Source organism: Pinus tabuliformis, chromosome 7 (genome assembly GCF_031772625.1).
Source record: "Pinus tabuliformis cultivar Carrire ecotype Pingquan chromosome 7, CPIR1, whole genome shotgun sequence".
NCBI lineage: Eukaryota > Viridiplantae > Streptophyta > Pinopsida > Pinales > Pinaceae > Pinus > Pinus tabuliformis.
The window spans coordinates 1,016,928,103-1,016,947,579 of NC_142293.1; positions in this window are offsets into that span (position 1 = coordinate 1,016,928,103).

Below are 19,477 nucleotides of genomic sequence, written 5' to 3' on the forward strand. Positions count from 1 at the left end.
CACTCTCCAAGTGTAATGGACCAAGTATGTGAAATTGTGAAAAAAAAGTGTCGTTTTTGTGAATAAAAGTGTACTAAGACTGTGGAGTGCATTGTGGATGTTTTGATGATGCGATGGAAGAAAAAATCAAGGACACTTGAAACATATGAAATAGCATGAACAACACTTGGTGACTGAAAATGAAAATATGACAAACGGTAGGCTCCAAAATTCGAATATAGAAAATTTTTGGAGGGTGTTGTAACAACAAAAACATATGGTTATATGGAATCTATGTCATTGTGGGCTTGAAATTAAATTTTTTACTTGTGCATAAAAGGTGGTTAAATCCTTGTGTGGAAAGGACCTCTATGTCTTTCACTAATTTTTGTAGTTGGCTTTTCAATGCTGGGAAGTGGAGTTTCTTATATGATTGGGAAAATATGATCTCTTGCATAGTTTTGGAATGGTATGATTCCTAGTGTTAATATGAGCATAAATTCTAGTTTAATGGCATGCAAGCATATGAGAATATGCTATTACCTGAGTATGGGATATTTCCTAAGTTGTTAGAGTGCCAGGAGATGGGTAGATCTCTATAATAATTATCAATCTATTGTTTTGTTGAAGGAATGGTTCAATTCTTGTGTTTAATCTGAGCTCAAATTTAGTCTAATTCACTGAGCATGAAGGATGGGAAAATCTTCACTGTTAAGATGCTCTCTGTTTTTAATGATTTTCATATCTGGCCTATAAATCTGGCTGGTTTTTATTTATAATCTCAGGATGGATAATGAGCGTAATGTATAAATATGAGCATACACTAAAAGCTTAGGAGGGATTAGCTCAACAATAATTGTGACTTTATGTATGTACACATGTTGAGTTGAGTGGGCGCTGGGATTTAAGGCTTAAAGGGCTTAACCTTTGAGTTGATTAGGCCCATGTGTGCGAGTGCTGTAACTAAGAGTCGAAGGTGTAGGATCTCAAAACTATTTATGTATGTGGTGGGGTGGGGACGAATTTTATTAGTTAAAGGAGGAAGGAAGTAGACCTCTCTGTCAACCATATGGCTAGGAGCCATGTCCAAGGGCACATAGGCGGAAGAGTTTCCTGAGTATAAAAATTCTTGAAAACAACATTAAGCTTTCGGTGGGACCCAATGGGTGGGATTCAGGCTAGTCAAGGCCTAGAACGTAGTCAATCCCAGAAGGAGGTTTCACCAACCTCTAGGTTTGGAGTTGGGAGGTTAGGTTGTTGTAGTGTTTTCTTCTCAATGACATACAAAAAGAACCCACTTAAGATCGTGGATGAAAAATGATCTCAACAATAGAAATGACTTCTAAACATTGTAGATTTGCAGCTATTGATAGAAACAAAACCCGCCAAAATCCTGACCTATGTTGCAATCATAGTTAAACAGTAAAATGAAGAGTAATAACCACAAAACAATGGAAACCAGATTTGTAAAGAATGATTTTATTATAACACCTGTGAAGGGAACACATATATGTTACCAGTCCCCCTCTATGGGATGGGTTCTTGGACATCCTCAAACACTTTCAGCTTCTGTAGAGTCTCTCTCCTCTATAATGCATAAACCCAACAAAAATATGACGTGTGAAAACGAAAATAATCAGAGTTACAACAGTGAGTGCAACAATGAAAATAATAAAAAGTGAATAATGAATGGAAAGCCCTTTTATTTATAACAAAATATTGAGTTATCCTCGAATAATGAGCAATAATAAAATATTATTGATCCCATTCTTGGAATAACTGCTTGTAATATTTTATTATATTTGTTTAGGAGGGAAAATGTATTTAAACCTTTATTTAGAATAAATAAATAAATAAATGATTTATTTATCATCTCAAGGAATTAGTTAAGGAATAATAAACAAATAAGAATTTATTTAATTATTCTTAAGGGATTTAGTCAAATTTAACAAAGAATAATAATTAATTAGTGATTAATTAATTATTCTTAGAGAAAAATAAGATAAATAGTAATTTATCTGTTTATTTTTCACGATTGCGTCAAATTTGACAAGGAATAATAATAAAACAGTGGTTAAATTAATTATTCCTAGAAGAAAATCAAATAAATAGTGATTTATTTAATTATTCTTCATGGGTTTAAATATAAATCACTTAATAAAGGTGGTTTATTAGGTAATTTATCAAAGTGAAAACAATTTTACTATGGTAAAATTGGCTTTACATGGTGTATTTCGATCCATCTAGTAAATTAAGCTAGATGATCATTTTTTTGGTGATAACAGATTGCCCCCATACGTATGAGTGTTAGGAGAAAAACGTATGACTGAAGTACGTTGTAAAGACACAATCACTTAGACAACACAGGGGAGTCAGAGAGAGAGAGAGAGAGAGAGAGAGAGAGAGAGAGAGAGAGAGAAATGAAGATGAATTTGAAAGAAGATACAGACAAAGGGGGCAAGACTAATGAAAGTCTCATTTTATGTCGTGGTACGGGACCTCAATGAGGTGGGGGAGGGATACCCATACACAACGAGATAACTTAGTACAAAAATAATGGTTCACCCAGAAATATAAAACTAAGCAATGAAGTACATGCTGAATGGTATATGACATGTTAGCATAACAAAGCCAAAAGATAATACAATGTGTCCCATATACATAATGCACCTCGTAAAAAAATGAGCAGAGATTGAATACAATAATATCTGAGTACATGCGATACCAAGCCCCTTCCCTCAAAAAATGGGTAGGAGGGAGGGTAGAAAAACCGAAGAAGCCCTGCTAAACAAGGAAGGGCTCTGCAAAACTGAATGGATCATTTGGAGGAGATGTGCATGCTATAAAAACTGTGATTGGTAGGAACCGAACCCATCAACTTTGTGGAACTGCATCTGAGGCTGTAGCATAGTAGGTATGCATTTGGGCATGTGGGGGGCTACTTGAAGGGCCACCCCCTCATGAGGTATGAAACATCTCACACACACCCGAGAATCACTAGTACAATTTTCTACATCACTAGACCATCAAGTGTATGAATCACGAACATGAAACAACCAAGTCAAAGGGAAATAACGAGTCCCTCTGCTCAATCCAAGGTGCTGAAAAAAAATGGAAGCTGGAACCAAGATACACCGCCATCTAAGCTATTCTTCTGGAATAAATGAGTTGATGTCGACAATGAGAATCCTAGACTAAAGTACGAGGTAAAAGAGTAATGTGACTAATGGACTGACACCGGGGATAATGGGAAAAATTGGGACTAAGGGACAAATAGACGACTTCCCTCATCAAAGCATATAGTGCGTGGTTGACCTGGCAGCAACTGACTCAACTCCAGAGGGGATGGGGACAATATGACTGGAGGCCAAAGTGGGGCAACACAGGATGAATGATATGCAAATATGTATGGAATACTGTGACATGATATGATGGGACATGAAATAGACTTCAAGAATGCAAGGGTGACTCATCGCGGATGTTCTGAACAAGGGTGACTTGATGACGCTGCCACACAAACTAGGCCTAGTGGGGACCATGAAAACATGAGTAAATGATGGTTACTCATGCTGACAATCGACAAATGGTATGCCAATTATTTACAAGAGGTGGAACTCAAAGTACAAGTGTCACTTTATGATGGAAGTTGATTTTGAGGGGCGACAAAGTGACCTTCTTGGAAAAATGGTTTCTTGGTGAAGTGTCAAATCATCTGAAACTGAAGAAGACCCATTTTAGATCCCAGTGAGAGCTTTCCAAAAATTATGATGGTTCATCAAATAGTGCTACGGTCTAGTCGCAATGGGGGATAGAAAAATTTTGGATTTTTCTATGAAAGGACGTTTTCCCTCCAATTTGGATTCATTTTCTAAGTGAGCTGTGGTGAATTTGGAGAGGAGGAAAATGCCCTAAATCTTGTGGAGATCATAGTCTACAAACTGATCATCAGAATCAGGATCTGTGACTTTCAGGTAGGTGGCCTTACTCATCTCTTCAATTTCAGTGGTTTATTTCCTGATTTTGGGCACCTAACAACTCCCTAAGAGACCCTTACCCTTGCTCATGGTCACATCGCACTTTATGGGTCCAGAAGTGTGATCTGGCTCATAGGAAACAACTGGAAACCTACGAGCTTGAAATTTATGGGCAGAAAACTGTGATTTGTGGTTGGAGAAAGGGTTGGTCTACTAGCCTAACGAGGGCTGTAGGTTGATTAGTTTAGCCTGTTTTTTTCTTTTCTGATCTAACAAGACATGTGGTATTTTATGGATATGGCAGAGATGAAAATAAATTTGCATGAATGAGACTTGGATACTCTTCGATTCAAAATCCAAGGGGTTCAGGCAGTTCAAGGGGCATTGGCTCGTTATGGGGTTCTCAAGTTAGTAGAGAATCCACTGATGAGGGCAGGTGAACCCTTGCTATTGAGAATTGTGAGCTATTGGGATCCAGACCAAGAGGTCTTTGTCATGTAGGGGCACAAGATCGAGCTCACATTATAGGATATTTACTTCTTAACCGCATTGCCTCCCCTCGGAGTGGTGGGGGATATTAATTCAGTGTTACCTCGTGGGAGGAACATTACTGTTCGTGGAGTGCCATTGTCCACGGGGTGTTCGTGTCAAGGGCATGACTATCCCGCTTGTTGATCTAGAGAGAGTAGAGACATCGGTTGTTTTCACATGTGTGCTATGGGTCTTGGGTAGCCAGACGTTCCAACTTCCACAACATCCCTGGAGGGCAGGTGATGATAGTTGAGAGTGTTCTCACTGTGACCTATTATGGGTGGGCCCAGATGATGCTATTGTCAGTGAAACGATAGTTGAGTCTTTGTAGGAGGTAGGTGAATCATGACTGCGGTTTTGGTACAATACTATGTGCATTCTTCTTTGAGAAGATACCCACTATCCTTCCTCATGTACAAATCTAAGATGGGGGACCACAGGAGCCTAGGATGCGCTGCTAGGGGCAACTACTCTGGATAGGAGGAGGAGGGAGAGTCGGACGGGTGTTTCAGCCTGAGCTTTTTGCACACTGGGACTAGATTCCCCTTTACATTGACGACTACCCTTATAGCAGGATGAATTATCAGCAGTATCCTGACTTGCCACTTTCACCTGGGTGAGCATGGGGACCAAATGGTAAGTGTTAAGTTGTTATGTTTCATGGTGAATTTTATATTTTTGTCACATGTATGTGGTACTGAGTGTGAAACATTTTGTATGTAGACATAGCACCAGAGAAGCCGGAAGGATATGCAGGCTGAACTATAGCGCTTGGGGCTACAGATCGAGGGATATCATCATCACAACAGGGTCAGAGGATACTGTGCTGCTTGCTGATTTGTATCGTCAGTTTAATGTACTCTTGATCGGGGTTTCAGAGTGCAGATGACACGACTTAGAGGATCGATACACAGATGAGTGCATCGGTCTTCCCTCAGAGTGGCGAGGTATCATGTGGTGCATGGTGATGACAGGTCAGGCAGTACATGATCTATGTGTAGGTGGAGCAGAGCCTTTGGCATGAGATCCTCTGGACAGTGACTAAATGCAGGGACATGTGGGTCCCTTTGATTTTGATTTTTGTAACATTCTATGGGCACGTCAGATGTATTTAGAGCTATGGATCCAAACACTTTTATGATACATAATATGATTATGCATTCTATATGACGATGATGGTTCGCCATTTGTGTGGTTATCATTTGTGGCATACATGTGATAAATGCCAATCTAGAATGTTGTTTGCAATGGTATCTACATAGTGATTTTGGGCTCTAGGTACATGAATGAATGTAATGGATTCAAATTCACGTGCTAATAGCTTCAGTCATAGATATTTTCTAAATAGGACTTGGTTATGCACATGATACACACCATTTGATTGCATGAAAAGTAGCAAGGAATATAAACGAACATGAAGATGAAGGATGCAATGAGTGAGGGAATTGACTAATGAACCTATCATTGCATCATATGGAACCTGATTATTGGTGGCATATCCAATGCACATGTCGTTTGAAGGGACTAACGTATGCAAGGGCGTAAAAATGGCCCATGCTATTGAGGCTAGATTCCGGGAGAAGCGACTCGCACCATCAGCATGGCCGATATACGGTGTGGATGATGGATCCATAGATGATGCAATCTACTTAACTATATGATAGAAATAAAGACACAAAAATAAAGGGATGTGCTGTGAGAAACATTTCTGGAGGTAGACCGCATTGGGAGAACTAGGAAGGAGATGGCCTTTGAAATCCCTTTGAAGGAATTCCCCCTTACTCAAGTGTAGGGGTAATCAGGGGTAGAAATATATTCCATGGTGTTCTCATCAGGTTGGGAGATGGGAGGATGAGAGGAAGTCTGACTACTTGATGCGAAGGCATTACTTGGTGCCTCAACCTGAGGAATAAGGTTCACATATGCATCGTCTTGGATGGCAGACGAGAAGTTGGTAGACGGAGGGTCGACTAATGTTGATACCTCAGATTCTATCGAAAAAGCTTTGATAAAAATGCACACAACAACCTCAGGAAAGTTTGCTGAAGAGGAAATCAAGGATGACAATAGGTAAAGAATGGGGCCTGTGTTGTCTGTCATCTCAACATCAGGGGAGGGGATAACAATAGAGAGGCCAGAGTTTCCCTGTTCTGGTTGTTGGTGGTACCAAAACCCATAGGTAGAGGAGTAGTGGCTCTACTATGAGCGGCTTCGTATTCACGAATCACCCCAAGGCAATCACGAAACTCATCAAGAAGAGGGAAACAATGGGAATAGTGACAATGAACATCTCAAAGGCCATAAGGATGGTTTGTGCGAAGCATTTTGATTTTCTTAGGTGGGACCGATATGTCAACATGGACTACCGGAATTTTTGACTCAGGGAACGCTTCATGAACCAAAGGTTTGAGTTGAGGGAGTTGAGGACAATTGTTTATGGCATGCCCAACAACTTCAAACAAAGCACACGGATTTGGGGCCTTAGGGGTTGGAGGAGCTTGGGGAGCCTTGTCCTTCGAATATTTCTTTTTGGCTTTGCCCCCCTGGCTAGCTGCTTTTGTAACAGGGTTTTGGTTCATGTTGACATTGTGATGGTATTGAAGTAGCAACAGGGATCATGGGGAATGGTTGAAACGGGGTCAAAGCGTGATATGGTCGTGGCTGACTAGGCAAAATGTTTGCAGAGGGATCGATGCACCATACTTGGATCTCAAGAGTCATGTTAGGAAGGACCAGTGAAGCCATGAAAGGTACAAAAAAATCTCCTATAGGGGGGAATAAGAAAGGTATCTAGCCGAAAGGATAATGCCCTGACGGAATAGCTCTTGGATGGTTGAGACCTAGAGGAATAGTTCCTGGAGGGAACATAGGAGAGGCACCCACAAACAGTGGAGGTCCCAGGGGAGTGGTTCCAAAGGGTTTAGCTAGAAGAGAAACAATAGGATTCTGGGGAGTTGGCTGTTGATCAGGTGTACTAGACTATTTAAGGGCATCTTGTGATGCTTGTAACATGCAAACACTCATGGAAGTAGGTTCAGAAATGGAAGGGGGAGGACCAGGGAAGGCACCTAACAATGAGGAATATTTATAGACTCCGGGTGAGATATTGGTACAAGGAGTGGATGATTGTTTATCGGATACCGACGAGATGAAGGACTCGGGGGAGGTCACGAATGTCGACTCATAGTATGTCCACTGATCAATGGTAACAATCTTCCCTTCATGGGGGAAGCACATCTTACGAACACTGTAGACGTGACAAATGACATGGCATATGTGTAACTACGACCTAAGAGGATGTTGTAATCCAAAGGGGCATCTATGACTTCGATATGGAAATTGACAATCTTTCTTGCAAGGGTCACTAGATAGTTGCGGTACATGCCAAGGGGCTGGGAGGAGTGTTCATCCCAAGCACGCAAAGTGATGGTGGAGGGGGACAAATCAGGTGATTTGAATTGTTTCCAAACAACAACGGACATCACACAGGTGGATGAGCCTTCTTCAATAATGCATATGGAGATGATGGCATTATGGACTCTAACTGGTATCTGGAAAGCAACAGATGAAGGTAATGGGGAGTGCTTTGATGTGGACGATCAAACAATCGTCAGAAGGATCCACTGCACCCAAGGTAGTTAGCAAAGCCTTCTTTTGGGAATGACATGACTAGAGGACATGCAATATCGATATGGCAACAGGTGATTGCACCAAGTCATGTACTATACTGTATGTATGGGCAGATCTGTTAGAAGCCACATTACGGCATAATGGTCCCTTTGGGATATTGGGAATAGCCTCAAGTTTGGGTTGAGGGATCTGTAAAGGACCATTTTTTGTTGTAAGAGGTTCAACGGACACTTTGGTTTTGGATTCGGCAGCTGACGAAGTGGAGGACTTGTCATATTGATGCGACCGAGTTCGTAGGTTGATATTGGAGGGGTTAACCTCATAAGAGTTCATCATCAGGATCTAGTATGTTAAGAAATTTACTACATAACATAAATAATTACCGAGAGGAATATATATAAGAAAATAACCAACAATAACCATAAACACATAAACAAAAATGTTTATCTAGGAAAACCCCAAATCCAGGGAAAAACCCAACCTAATAAGATCTCATTAGCATTGGCCAAAACCCTAGCCAATCCGACCAAGTGAGCCTTCACCACTCACCTCCAGGTCTTGCATTACAATGAAGTCCTTCTAGCCTTTTATAAGCTCCATTACATATAATACTACGGGCAGAATACTATGGGTGCATAATATTATGTGCCCCAAAACCATCACTGTTTAACCTGGTCAACTTTGACTCTATCTCGATTCAAGTTTACCTAACAAGTCCCCCCTTAAACTTGACTTGGGGTTCCTTGAATAACTCCAGCCAACCCTGCTAAGTGAGACAATCCCGCTCACTCTAGCTCTTACCCCCCTTAGAGTTTTTACCTGGGGTATTGTTAACCTGACATCCCCCTATCACCTAGGTCTAACCCAGACTTTACTGGTGATCACCGAGGGGTACACATGCCTTACCAGGTCTTACAGTAGTATGCCCATTTACATGCAATAATTTTGACTTCATTAATTTTTTTTTTTTGCTGTTGCGATTCTGATCCATCCTCTCTCAATTTGATTTGCTCAAAAACTTCTATCAAACTGATCCAACTGCGAGCTCGACGAGAACCTCGTAGATTCCAGCACCAGTGGCATCACGTAGCAGAAAATGGACAATTTTTGAAGCCACATGAACAATTTTCTTTTGCTGACCTTCTTTAAATATTTGCATGAATTCTGAACAATTCATCAGCATGTTCCAAACCGGTAAATATCGCAAATGCATTGCGATCCTTGGCAGTTACGGCACTATCTTTCGCACATTCTCCTCGAGATTCTTCTGCGTACGATTGTTCCACCATTATTTTCAGACCTAGATCTGTAAAAAGGCTGCATTGATCTCATCATGCACTATAAACCCCTGGCATCAAAGAATCCCTTTGAAGCCAATATTTGGCTCTGATACCAGTTGTTAAGAAATTTACTGCATAACATAAATAATTACCGAGAGGAATATATATAAGAAAATAACCAGAAACAACCATAAACACATAAACACAAATGTTTATCCGGGAAAACCCCAAATCCAGGGAAAAACCCAACCTAATAAGATCTCATTAGCATTGGCCAAAACCCTAGCCAATCCGACCAAGTGAGCCTTCACCGCTCACCTCCAGGTCTTGCATTACAATGAAGTCCTTCCAGCCTTTTATAAGCTCCATTACATATAATAATATAGGCAGAATACTATGGGTACACAATACCATGTGCCCCAAAACCATCACTATTTAACCTGGTCAACTTTGACTCTATCCCGAGTCAAGTTTACCTAACATAGTAGTCACTGGGACCAGAAGCTTGGGGGAGGTGGGTTGCTTGACCTGGCTGGGGTTGAGAAGCAACAAATACTTGCTAAGGGAAAGGATTTGTGAGCATGATTGGTTGGAGTGGCACAGGATGAGGAAATTTTTGACCTCGAGAAGATGCTTGAGCTTCCCATAGTTGGCGCATCTGGGGTAAAAGGGGACACTCATGTGTATAGTGGCCATGTACACCACAACATGCACAAGGCTTATTCATACGAATAACCTTATTTTGCATGGGCTGGATGCCCTGTTGCTAGTTGTTGGTGTTAGGCTCATTCCCCTGGGGTTCACTAGGCTGGTTACCTTGGTTACCCTGGTTACCCTTGTTACCCTTCCCCTTATTCTTTTTCTTCGAATTTTGGGGATTGGTATCACTCTGTTGTGTAAACACTTGACCTTGAGGGGGTGGTGGCTATTGGGGCCAAGGATGCATAGGAGGCTACAGCTCTAATTCTTGAGGGGCTGGAGCGCCAGGCTATGCATAAGAAGGAGAAACCGTTTGGTAGACAGGATGGGGCCCTATAAACATGTTTCTAGCAGGAGAGGCATGAATGTTGGAGGAATTGGTGCCCCCCGTAGGTAGCCATAACTCTGCTAAGAATATGGCGAGGAGTGTAAAATGGATCCAACGATACCGTCGGCGTGTGAGATGCCCTCGATGCTTTAGCACTTCCAAGACGAGGGAGGTTTGGAATAACGATACAAACATAACCTGATTGAGCATAAATCAAATCATATCTCAAAGAGGTATGGAGAGCTTCTTCCTTGGTTGAGGAAAATGAGACACGACATCTTTCCTGATGGCGGATAAAAGGCTCTTGAGAAACCAATCTAGATAAACACGGTCTTTGAAAGGCGGGGCATGGCATGTGCTCCTCCTTCGATGCCACTCTTGAACATGGTCAGAAAGGTGAGTAATGGAGTATTGATGGAATGTGGTCAAAAGCTTAGTACCAGTGTCGTACCGGAGCGGTAACTAGAAATAGGACAAGAACTCTTTAGCAAGTGTTGTGAAAATGGAATGAGAGGTGGCGGGTTGGTCTACATACCATTTTGCAGCGTCTCGAGTGAATGTGCGTTGGAAGAGCCGAAGACGAATGGAGTCATCAGTTATGGAGTTGGACGAACACTACATGTGGAAGGATCAGACATGGTTAGTAGGATCCTCTCCAGCAATACCCTCAAACTTTTGGATGTCTGAGGGAAGCTTAATCGACATAGGGGTCCAACCATCATCATGGTGTATGGGGTTATTTATCATGTAGTTAAGATCCGGTAGACTTAACCCAGCCATAAAGGGCATGGGGTCTGCCAAAGTAGTTCCTCAGACTGTTCCACTTGATATGACCACAAGAGGCACCACCAAATTGGGGTCCTACACTTGTTGTGGGTCCAGACATGGTGATCATATGTGGTGAAGGAGATTTAAAATCAGACGAGGAATCAAAAGGACCATGAGAAGACTCAGGATGGGGACTTGGAGGGCTGTGAACTTAAATCCGACGGGGAGGAGTAATACGCCTAAGCAGAATCTAGGGGTAAAGGCCTAATAGTCTCCGCGACTGACACCTTGGTGGCACAATGATGGAAGGACACATAGAATACAGAAAGGGTGAAGGGAGATCAATAATATATCTTTTGTCTTTGATGCAGTGAGATAAATTTATTATGTTAAGTCTTGGCTTGGCGGTGTAAACCAAGCACCCTTAGCTTAAGGTGTGCTTGTGTGTGCAAGTGTATTAATTAATTAAGCCCAAATTGTTTTTGTAAAAAAGAAAAAACTTGCTGCAAATAAACTGAAATAAATAATAAAAAATAAATGGCAAAACAATTAACTAAACCCCACCCAAACAGGGTTTGCAAACATTGTATTGTTAAGTGGTTAAATCGATGGAAAATACACTGAAATGGTAAAGGGATCTGAATGTCGGTGGGACTGGGATCAAGTGACTCTAAGCTGCTGGAAAGTGGTGCAACAAAAGAAAAAAACTAGAGGGGAAGATCGTTGTAAAAAGATAGGGAGATAGGTGAAACACCTAGGGAAATCGATGGGACCCTAAGGGAATGACCAAACAAGTTTGAATGTGAAACTATGGATGGTAGCAACCTATCTTATCATATCTTAAGCAAAAGGTTACAAATTTGGAAAATGTGGTTGAAATTGCTGCAAAAACTCAGACTTCTCACTCAGCTAAACTCCTCCTAGAAAGGCATAAGTGTACTAGAATCCCTAAGGGAGGCCAAATTCGACTTCGATGAGTAAAACAGAATGGATCAAGGCCCGAGTGGGATGAGACAAAGGTTAGACATCTCTCAGCAAAACCTAGCAACAGATATGAGAGAAACCCTAAAACTAAGAAATCACAGGTTCTGACCTGTTTTTTATGAAATCACACTTTTTGGGCAGAAAGCTGTGTTCTGGAGCCTAGATCGCACCCTTTGCGCTGAAAATTGTGATTTCTACTCTGAGACTTTCGGTCTGCAAATTTCAGAAAAAATTTTTGCCTTTGCCATAGCTGGTTCCTGTGACCTGTGGAAACGACTAGAAAGCTTACGGAAGTTAGAAATTTATCAAATCTAAGGTTAACACACTAGGAAACTTTAATAGAAGAGAAAAAAGAGGAAACCCTAAGATGAAAACCAAAGGTCAGGTTTTTGGATCTAAAATATAAAACCCAGCAGAGTCACCAATTTGTTGTAGTGTTTTCTTCTTAATGACGTACGAAAAGATCCCACTTAAGATCGTGGATGACAAACGATCTCAACAATAGAAATGATTGCTAAACATTGTAGATCTGCAACTATTGATAGAAACAAAACATGCAAAAATCCTAATCTATGCTGCAATCATAGTTAAACAGTAAAATGAAGACTAATAACCCCAAAACATCCAATAGAAACCAAATTTATAAGGAATGATTTTATTATAACACCCATGAAGGAAACAAATATATGTTACTAGTCCCCCTCTATGGGATGGGTTCTTGGAAATCCTCAAACGCTTTCAGCTTCTATAAAATCTCTCTCCTCTATAATGCATAAACCCAACAAAAATATGGTGTGCGACAATGAAAATAATTAGAGTTACAATAGTGGGTGCAACAATGAAAATAAGCAAAGGTGAATAATGAATGGAAAACCCTTCTATTTACAGCAAAATATTGAGTTATCCTCAAATAATGAGCAATAATAAAATATTATTGATCCCATTCTTGGAATAACCACTTGGAATATTTTATTATCTTTGCTTAGGAGGGAAAAAGTATTCAAACTTTTATTTAGAAATAATAAATAAATAAATGATTTATTTATCATCTCAAGGAATTAGTTAAGGAATAATAAACAAATAAGGAATTATTTAATTGTTCCTAAGGGATTTAGTCAAATTTAACAAAGCATAATAATTAATTAGTGATTAATTAATTATTCTTAGAGAAAAATATGATAAATAATGATTTATCTATTTATTTTTCATGATTGGGTCAAATTTGACAAGGAATGATAATAAAACAGTGGTTAAAGTATTTATTCCTAGACGAAAATGAAATAAATAGTGATTTATTTAGTTATTCTTCATGGGTTTAACTATAAATCACTTAATAAAGGTGGTTTATTAGGTAATTTCTCACAGTGAAAGAAATTTTACTATGGTAAAATTGGCTTTACATGGTGTACTTCGATCCATCTAGTAAATTAGGCTAGATGATCAATTTTTTGTGATAATAGATTGCCCCGATACATACTAGTGTTAGGAGAAAAACGTATGACCGAAGTACGTTGTAGAAACACAATCACTTAGACAATACAGGGTAGTCAGAGAGAGAGAGAGAGAGAGAGAGACCAATGAAGCTGAATTTGAAAGAGGATAGGGACAAAGGGGGTGATACTAATGCAAGTCTCCTTTTATGTTGTGGTACTGGACCTCAATGAATTGGGGTAGGCATACCCATACCTGTCGATATAACTTAGTACAAAAGTAATGGTTCGCCCAGAAATATAAAACTAAGCAATGAAGTACATGCTGAATGGTACATGACATGCTAGCATAACTGTGCAAGAAAACAATACAATGTGTCCCATATACATAATGCACCTGGTAAAAACATTAGCCAAGATTTAATACAATAATATCTTAATACATGAGATACAAAGCTCCTTCCCTCAAAAAATGGGTAGGAGGGAGGGTAGAACAACGAGAGAAGCCCTGCTAAACAAGGAAGGGCTCTGCAAAACTAAATGGATCATCTGGAGGAGACATGCATGCTATAAACACTGTGATCAGTAGGAATCGAACCCATCAACTCTGCAGAATTGCATCTGAGGCTGTATCATAGTAGGTACGCATTCGGGCATGTGGGGGGCTACTTGAAGGGCCACCCCCTCATCAGGTCTGAAACGTCTCACACACACCCGGGAATCACTAGTACAATTTGTGCATCACTGGACCATCAAGTGTATGAATCACGAACATGAAACAACCAAGTCAAAGCGAAATAATGAGTTCCTCTACTCGATCCAAGGTGTCGAACAAAAATGGAAGTTGGAACCAAGATAAACCGCCCTCTAGGCTATTCTTCTGGAATAAATGAGATGATGTCGATAGAATAGGTCTTGCGATAGATGAGGCAATGAGGATCCTCAACTAAAGCACGAGGGAAAATAGTAATGTGACTGATGGACTGACACCAGGGATAATGGGAAAAAGTGGGACTGATGGACAAACAAACGACTTCCCTTGTCAGAGCATATAGTGCATGGTTGACATGGCAACAACTGACTCAACTACGGAGGGGATGGGGACAGTATGGCTGGAGGCCAAAATGGGAAACACAAGATGAATGATATAAAAATATGGATGGAATACTATGACATGATATGATGGGACATGAAATAGATTTTAAGAATGTAAGGGTGACTCATCGAAGATGTTCTGAACAAGGGTGACTTGATGACGCTGCCACACAGACTAGGCCTGATGGGGACCATGAAAACATGAGTAAATGATGGTTACTCATGTTGAAAATTGACAAATGGTACAACAAGAATTTACAAGAGGTGGAACTCAAAGTACAAGTGTCACTTTATGATGAAAGCCGATTTTGAGGGGAAACAAAGTGACCTTCTGGAAAAATGGTTTCTTGGTGAAGTGCCAAATCATCTGAAACTAAAGAAGACCCATTTTAGAGCTCAGTGAAAGCTTTCCAATGGTTTCGACAATTCATCAAATAGTGCTATGGTCTAGTCGAAATGGGCAATAGAAAAATTGTGGGTTTTTCTTTGAAAGGGCGTTTTCCCTCCAATTTGGATTCATTTTCTAAGTGAGATATGGTGAATTTGCAGAGGAGGAAAAGGCCCTAAATCTTGTGGAGATCGTAGTAGAAAAACAATCCGTAAGAATCAGGATCTGCGACTTTTCAGGTAGGTGGCCTTACTCATCTCTTCAATTTCAATAGTTTATTTCTTGATTTTGGGCACCTGGAAGCTCCTTGAGAGATCCTTGCCGTTGCTCACGGTCGCATCAGAAAGGGTTGGTCTATTGGCCTAACAGGGGCTACAGGTTGATCAATTTAGCATGTTGTTTTCTTTTCCGATCTGACAAGACATGTGGTATTTTGTAGATATGGCAGAGCTGAAAATCGACTGGCATGAACAAGACTTGGATACTCTTCGATCCAAGATCCAGGGGGTTCAAGAAGTTCGAGGGGCATTAGCTCATTATGGGGTTCTCAAGTTGGTAGAGAACCCATTGATGAGGGTAGGTGAGCCCTTGTTATTGTGAATTGTGAGATATTGGGATCCAGACCAAGACTTCTTTGTCATTCAGGGGCACAAGATCGAGCTCACATTTTAGGATATTTACTTCTTGACCAGACTGCCTCCCCTCAGAGTGGTGGGCGATATTCATTTGGTGTTACCTCATGGGAGGAACATTACTGAGTTCGTGGAGTGCCATTTTCCACAGGGTGTTCGTGTCAAGGGCACGACTATCTCGCTTGTTGATCTAGAGAGACTAGAGACACAGGCTGTTGCCGCAGGTGTGCTATGAGTCTTGGGTAGCCAGGCATTCCACCACATCCTTGGAGGTCAGGTGATGTTAGTTAAGAGTGTTCTAGCTAGGACCTATTATGGGTGGGCCCAGATGATGTTGTGTTAGTGAAACAATGATTGAGTCTTTGTAGGAGGTAGGTGAATCGTGATTGTGCTTTTGGTATAGTACTGTGTGCGTTCTTCTTTGAGAAGATACCCACTATCCGTCCTCATGTACAGATCTAGGATGGAGGCCCTTAGGAGCCTAGGATGTGCCACTGGGGGTAGCTACTATGGATAGGAGGAGGAGGGGGAGTCAGATGGGTGTTCTGACTCGAGTTTTTTCACACAGGGACCAGATGCCCCTTTGCAGTGATGAATAACCTTATAGTGGGATGAACTATTAGGGGGATACTAACTTGCTACTTCTACTCGGGCGAGCATGGGGACCAACCGTAAAGTTTTAAGTTGCTATGTTTTATAGTGCATTTTATATTTCTGTCACATGTATGTGGTATTGAGTGTGAAACATGTTGTATGTAGACATAACACTGGTGATGTCGGCAGGATATGCAGGCCAAACCACAATGCCTCGGGCTGCAGATCTGGGGACATCATCATCACAATAGGGTCCAGAGGATACTACACTACTTGCTGATTTGCATCATCTGTTTGATGTACTATTGATCAGGGTTTCAGAGAATGGATGAGATGACTTAGACGATCGATACACATATGAGTGCATCGGTCTTCCCTCAGAGTGGCGATATATCATGCGACACATGGCGATGGCAGGTCAGGAAGTACGTGATCTACGTGGAGGTGGAGGAGAGCCTTTGGCGCAAGATCTGTCGGAAAGTGACTAGATGTAGGGACATATGGGTCCCTTTGATTGTGATTGTTGTAACATGCTATGGGCATGTAAGATATAGTTAGAGCTATGGCTCCAAACACTTTTATGATACATAATATGATTATGCATTTTATATGATGATGATGGTTTGCCATTTGTGTGGTTATCTTTTGTGGTATACTTGCGATAAATGCCAATCTAGAATGTTGTTTGCAATGGTATCTACATAGTGATTTTGGGCTCTAGGTACATGAATGAATGTAATGGATTCAAATTCACGTGCTAATAGATTCACTCATAGATATTTTCTAAATAGGACTTGGTTATGCACACGATACACACCATTCAATTGCATGACAGGTAGCAAGGAATCTAAACGAACATGAAGATGAAGGATGCGATGAGTGAGCGCATTGACTAAGAAACCTATCATTGCATCATATTCGGCCTGATTATTGGTGGCAGATCCAATGCACACGCCGTTTGAAAGGACTAATGTATGCAAGGGGGTAAAAATGGGCCTGGATGTCGAGGCTAGATTCCAAGAGAAGCGACTTGCACCATCGACATGGCCGATATACGGTGTGGATGATGGATCCATTTGAAAGGTGCAAAAGACAACAAATGAGATGATGCAATCTACATAACTATATGGCAGAAATAAAGAAACGCAAATCAAAGGGATGTGCTGTGAGAAACATTTCTAGAGGTAGAGTGCATTGGGAGAACTAGGAAGGAGATGGCCTTCGAAATCCTTTTGAAGGAATGCCCCCTTACTCAAGTGGAGGGGTAATCAGGGACCTAGACATAACTTCCATGGTGTCCTCATCAGGTTGGGAGATGGGCAGATGGGAGGAAGTCTTATTACATGATGCGGCAACATTACCTAGGCATTAACCTAAGGAATATGTTTCACATATGCATCGTCTTGGATGGCAGACGACAGGCTGGTAGACGGAGGAGGGTATACTAATGTTGAGACCTCAGATTCTATCGAAAAAGGTTTGATAGCAATGTGCACAGTGACCTCAGGAAGGTTTTCCAGCGAGGAACTCAAGGATGACGACATGTTAAGAATGGGGCATGTGTTGTGCGTCATCTCAACATCAGGGGAGGGGATAACAATAGAGGGGCTAGAGTTTCACTGTTCTGGTTGATTGGTGGTACCAAAATCCATAGGCAGAGGAGTAACAACTCTACTATGAGTGGCCTTGTATTCATGACTCACCCCAAGGTAATTGCGAAACTTGTCGAGATGAGGGAAACAATGGGAATAATGACCATGAAGATCAAAAAGGACACAAGGATGGTTTTTTCGAAGCATTTTGAGTTTCTTAGGTGGGACCGATATGTCAACATGGAATTCTAGAATAGTTGACTCAGGGAACGATTCCTGAACCAAAGGTTTGAGTTGAGGGAGTTCAGGACAATTGTTGGTGGCATGCCCAATAACTTCACACAAAGCACACGACTTTGGGGGCTTAGGGGCTGGAGGAGCTTGGGGAGAATTTTCCTTCGAATATTTCTTGTTGGCTTTGCCCCCCCTGGCCAGCTGCTTTCCTAAGAGGAGTTGGTTCATGTTGAGGTTGTGATGGTACTAAAGTAGCTGCAGGGGTCATGGGGAACAGTTTAACCAGGGTCAAAGCGTGATATGGTCGTGGCTGACTAAGTGGAATGTTTGCAGAGGGATCGATGTACCATACTGGGATCTTGAGAGTCATGTTAGGAAGGACCATTGAAGGCATGACAGGTACGGAAAAAACTCAAGAGGGAGGAATAAGAAAGGTATCTGGTTGGCAAGATAATGCCCTAGCGGAATAGCTACTAGATGGTTGAGACCTGGAGGAATAGTTCCTGGAAGGAACATAGGAGAGGCACCCACAAACTAAGGAGGTCTCGGGGGAGTGGCTCTAGAGGGTTCAACTAGAAAAGAAACAATAGGATGCTGGGGAGCTTGTTGTTGACCAGGTGTACCAGACTATTTAAGGGTGGCCTGTGACACTTGTAACATGCAAACACTCATGGCAGTAGGTTTAGAAATGGAAGGAGGAGGACTAGGGAAGGCACCTAATAATGATGAATCTCTATAGACTATGGATGAGACACTGGTACAAGGAGTGGAAGACTGTTTATTGGATACCGATGAGATGATGGACTCGGGAGAGGTCATGGATTCTGACTTAGAGTAAGTCAACTGATCAATGGTATCAATCTTCCCTTAATGGGGGAAGCACATCTTTCGGAACACCGCAGATGCGACAACTGACATGAAATATGTGTAACTACGACCTAAGAGGATGATGTAATCTAGAGGGGCATCTATGACTTTGATATCGACATGGAAAATCTTTCCCACAAGGGTCACTAAACAGTTGCGGTACATGCCAAGGGGTTGGGAGGAGTGCCCATCCCAAGCACGCAAGGTGATGGTGGAGGGGGAAAAATCAGGTGTCTTGAGTTGTTTCCAAACAACAGCGGACATCACACAGGTGGATGAGCCTTCGTCAATAATGCATCTCGAGATGATGTCATTATGGACTCTAATTGGTATTTGGAAGCAACAAATGAAGGTAATGGGGGGTGCTCTGATGTATCTACCAGGAAGATGATCAAATTATCATCGAAAGGATCCACTACACCCAAGGCAGTTAGTAGAGCCTTCTTTTGGGAAGGGCACAACTGGAGGACTT